This window comes from Nelumbo nucifera, chromosome 4 (genome assembly GCF_055504915.1).
Source record: "Nelumbo nucifera cultivar China Antique chromosome 4, China Antique-T2T, whole genome shotgun sequence".
Classification (NCBI taxonomy): Eukaryota; Viridiplantae; Streptophyta; class Magnoliopsida; order Proteales; family Nelumbonaceae; genus Nelumbo; species Nelumbo nucifera.
The window spans coordinates 61580485-61585814 of record NC_142652.1 but is presented as its reverse complement, the minus strand read 5'-3'; the positions used below and the strand labels follow the sequence as shown (position 1 = coordinate 61585814).

At 36.2% G+C, this 5330-nt stretch overlaps 1 non-coding gene across 1 annotated transcript; it reads right to left on the bottom strand.

The window, feature by feature from the left end:
- Nucleotides 1–414: 414 nt before the first annotated feature.
- Nucleotides 415–521, bottom strand: LOC148800593 (small nucleolar RNA R71). The gene has a single exon (XR_016071091.1). It is a non-coding gene; the product is annotated as a small nucleolar RNA R71 (small nucleolar RNA).
- Nucleotides 522–5330: the final 4809 nt, after the last annotated feature.

The following is a 5330-nucleotide window of genomic DNA, read 5'->3' as shown; positions in this document are numbered from 1 at the left end:
GGACACATGTCCGTAGGATGTCCAGGGATCGAACAGATACCACACACCCTGGTTGTTTGTAATTGTCCTGCAGTGAATTGCCTAACCAAAGCAGTTAAATCTGAAATCTGATTTTCTAAATTAACATGGCTTACCTCATTAACTCGTCTAATGGTACCATCTGTCCTCGCACCGAACCGCTGTGAATTTTTGGCCATGTTGGACTAATGCACATATCGTTAACTTCCTGGAAATATGCGACACATTCAAGCATAATGGAGTTAGCGATGATGCTATTAGGCTTAGACTTTTTCCATTCTCATTACGTGATAGAGCTAAGGATTGGCTTAACTCACTCCTGCAGGAAGTATCACTACTTGGAACGACTTGACTCAAAAATTTTTGGCTTAGTATTTTCCTCCCTCTAAAACAGCAAAATTGATCAATGATATCATTACTTTTGTTCAACTAGAGAGGGAATCTTTGTATGAGGCATGTGAATGATTTAAAGAGATGCTTAGGAAGTGTCTTCACCATTGAATGCCAGTTTGGCATCAAATATAAACTTTTTATAATGGTATTACTCCATCTAATTGCTCCATTGTTGATGCAGCTGCAGGAGGCACAATCATGAGGAAAACTCCAAAGGAAGCCTATGATCTAGAGGAAGAAATGGTATCAAATAACTACCAATGGAATAATGACCGAGATGATCGAAGGGGAGTGCATCAACTAGATTCTTTTTCAGCTTTATCTATTTAGCTTGCTACTTTGAATAAAAAATTAGACAATCTTAGTGTTGCAGCAATAAATATGTCATCTTGTAATCCATGTGATCTTTGTGGCCAATTGGGACATATAAATTCTGATTGTCAGGTAGGTAATCCTTTTTCTTCACATGAAAGTGTTAATTTTGTTTCCCATGGTGGCAGGCCAAATTTCAACCCTTATTCGAATACATACAATCCGGGGTGGAGGAATCATCCGAATTTTTCATGGAATAACAACCAACAAAAAGCACCCATGCGATTTCAACAACAGCCACCCCCACAAGAGAAGAAGGGAAATTTAGAGGACATGATTTCTATGTTCATTAATACTGCTGAAGCAAAGTTCCAAGATCACGAAAAGAGATTCTTAAATCAAGAGGCATCTATTAAGAACTTAGAAGTTCAAGTGGGGCAGATTGTGAGCATGTTGTCAGAAAGAAGAGAGGGATGATTGCCTAGCAATACAGAGAAGAACCCAAGGGAGCAAGTGAATGCCATTGCCTTAAGAAGTGGAAAGACTATTGGCGAGATCAAGGATGATGATCATAAAATTGAGGTAGCCGATTCACAAATGGAGATCGAGGGGAGTACACCTAAACTAAATTTATATGCCATTAAACTTCCTCTCCCCTACCCTAAAAGAGTTTTGAAAGCTAACTTGGATAAACAATTTGAAAAATTTTTAGAGGTGTTTAGAAAAATACATATTAACATTCCTCTTCTTGATGTATTGTCGCAGATGCCAAAATATGCCAAATTCTTGAAAGATGTGATGTCAAATAAAAGGAAATGGGAGGAATGTGAAATGGTGAAACTAAACGAAGAGTGCTCAACAATTCTTCAAAATAAATTGCCCCCAAAGCTCAAGGACCCAGGGAGTTTTTCTATTCCTTGCACCATAGGAGATACTGAGTTTGAGAAAGCTTTATGCGATTTAGGTGCCAGTATAAATCTAATGCCATATTCTATTTTGGAAAAACTTTGATTGCATGAACTAACACCTACTACTATTACCCTGCAATTAGCTGATAGAAGCATTACATATCCTAGGGGAATAGTAGAAGATATTTTAGTCAAAGTGGGCAATTTTATTATTCCTGCTGACTTCATTGTGTTGGATATGGAGGAAGATAGGACAATTTCTTTGATTTTAGGGAGACCTTTTCTTGCTACTGGTAATGCTTTAATTGATGTGCAAAAAGGTTTACTTACTCTTAGAATCAATGGTGAAGAAGTAGTGTTTAATGTATTTAAAACCATGAAATATCCCAACACAATTGAACATGAAATATATGCAATCAATTGCATTGATGTTTGAGCAGCTGAAATTAACGCATCTAAATTAGAAGATCCTTTAGAAAGCTGCATTCTTAATTCTTGTAAAAGTGTACAGGTCTTGGATGAAGAAATTAAGGAGGTTTTAAACTATTTGGAGGCCGGTCAAGAAGAGTTCAAGCCAAGACAAGGAAAAATTTACCACTGGATGAACCGACCTCTACCAAACAATTGCGACCCTCCATTGAAGCACCTCCAGCTCACACAAAACTCCTCCCATCTATTGTGCAGGCCCCTATTCTAGATTTAAACCCACCCATGATGGATGAGAGGGTAAAACATTAGAAGTTGCAACTACAGGACCTGGAGGATCCAGTTTATGATTAAAAATAGGGAAGTTTGTTTTTCTCTTTTTCCTCTTCTTGCTTTTATAGTTAAGTTATTTCCACCTTTTCTTTTTACCTTACATTGAAGACAATACATAGACTAAGTGTGTGTGGGGGAGAGTATAGGATTTTATTTAATTCAATATATATATATATATATATATATATATCAAAACCTCAACTCTTTTGAAATCAATTGAAACAATGTTCTAGGAAAATTCTTGTGAACCAAGTAATGAGGTACGATCAAGGAGTACATGACTTATCTGAAGCCATTTCCAGTTAAGTTAGTTCTAAATTCAAGTTTAAGTAAATGGGGTAATTGTTTTACCATTGCTACAATTGGTAGGATGGAGCATAAAATGCACTTACTAGCCAGCAAATTCAACAGTAGGATGGAGCATAAAATGCACCTACTGGCCGAGTGATCCAAAAGTGAGACAAAGCATAAAATGCACTCACTCCAGATAAAAAGAAAATAAAAAGAGTGGTTTTCCCTAACTTACTACTTGGCTTGCAGTAGCAAAAATTGGATTGACTGATGAATGAGTCGTGTATGATTTGGTTGTGTTGATTTAACGGTTTGCAATAGTTAACCTAGAATATTTGTGGGGAAAGATGAAGGAGAGTTGAGTTTAAAGATCAGTAGGATAGTTAGTTTGTTCTTGTTTTATTTTAGATTGAATTTTGTCTTGCTCGAGGATGGGCAAGGTTTAAGTATAGGGGGATTTGATAAGAACAAAAATTATCATATTTTTATCCCTAAATATTCAGTCTTTTATACTTAATTGGACTTATTATTTTTGTATTTCGATTCAGGGCAACAAAGAAGGCGTTAGGAGAAAAACAAGGCTAATCGGGTAATTTTGCATAGTTTCGGCGCCGCGTATTAATCTAGGCATAACTCTCCCATCCAGACTCCGATTGAGATGATTCAAGATGCATTGGAAAGATAAGGAAAAGCACTACAACTTTATTGTTTTGAGTTTTGGTAGATTTGACTGCTTCAAAGTCAAAATCGGGCCCAAAGTCTGAGCAAATTCGTAGGGAAGCCCAGTTCGTAGCAGAAGCCCAATACGAATACAAGAATAAGGAAACTGCAAAGTGTCCTATCAGATTTAATTTTCTGATGTAATTCTAGAAAGATAAAGGAGAATGAGATTATCAGATAAGAGATAGGATAGGATTAGATCTAAACTAACCATTAGGAATTAGGAATTTCTATTTTTGAGAAAGAACTCCAAAAATGAGTTGGAAACAACCCCTCCTCCTAAAGCTATATAAAGGGGGGGGGGGGACTAGCACCAGGCATCAATCAATCTGGGGAGCAATCAAAAGTCTTCCAAGAGAGCTTCAGCTTTCAAGGAAGCAGTCAGCAACCTAGGAGGAGAAGAAGGCGGCGGCAAGGAGAAGACAAGCTCATCGTTCTCAACTTCAAGGGCGACATCATGAGTTCTTTCTTATACCTTGTTTATTTAATCTTCTTTATCATGAACTAGTTTATTTATAGCTGGGGCTATGGAAAGCCTAACCACAACCATGGATTGATTTTTATTTAATTCAACCAAACTGTTTTTATTTTCACATTGTCTATGAGTTATTATGCGTAATGCAATTAGGAGCTTGGCCACCTCTTAGTTGATTTGGTTTATGTGAATGAACCGGAAGGGGAATTCATATAATAGACTACATAACTCATAGTGTGAATTGAATGGTATATAGGAATATATATACATGATTCATCTGATGATACAGGTTTATCATAGAACTTAATGCATTTTCTATCTTGAGAACTCTAATCGAGGAATCGAAGGGTTATTTGATAGAAGTAGGTTTGATATATCCTAGAAGGGAATATTAAATAAATTAGGAAAAACTTCAACTTATGAAAATAGTAAATTATCTTGGTTAATTTAATAAATTGATGTTCATTGGAAAGGTTAGGTGGACCAATAGTCCTGGCACTTTTAGTTAAATCGTTGAAAGTTCAGTCATTGATTGCCTTTGTTTTTATCTCTTTTCTTTTTCTATCTTTAATTTTCAGTAGTTCCTATTGTTAGATCCAAAATTTGGTTGTCCAAATAATTAAGGGAAGCTATAGTTCTAATACTAATTTTGTTAAATCCTCGTGGGAACGATATCTTTATACTACTTGATAACTAGTGCACTTGCTAGGGTTATATAATTATAGTTACCACTCAGTATTTGGAATCCAAGAGACAAGGTAATTTTGAATCCTGTGTCATAGAAACCAATTTGTTGGTAACTTCGGCTTCCTGGTGTATTGACTCCAGAGCTTCGACTCATGCGTGTAACTCATTGCAGGTGTTGCAGCTACTTGGGGACTTCTGCAAGTTTTGCAGCTACAGCTATAGGAACTATAGAGTTAATTATCAAAGAAGGAATTATTGTACTAAAAAATTGTCTTTATGTACAGAATTTGAGAAGAAATTTGATTTCTATTTCAAAACTGTATGCGGATGGATATTTTGTTCTCTTTAGTAATATGATTATTATTAAAAGAAATAACAAATTCCTCACATACGGAGAACTTGAGAATGGTCTCTATGATCTCCATCCTACTCTGGAAACTAACATAACCGAAACTACGTCTGATGATATCCCCAATAAAAGAACCCGTGATACAGTTTATCCCACATGTCTATGGCATTACCGACTTGGCCATATTAGCATAGATCGTATCACAAGGTTGGTAAAGGATGGTCATTTGGATTTTTTAACTGTAGAAGATCTTCCAACTTGTGAACCTTGCCTTCAGGGTAAGATGACGAAACGACCATTTAATGGTAAGCCAGAAAGATGTACAGGCATGCTTGACCTTATACACACTGATGTATGTGGTCCCATGAGTGTTAAGACACATAATCAGCATGTTTATTTTATAACTTTTACCGATGAT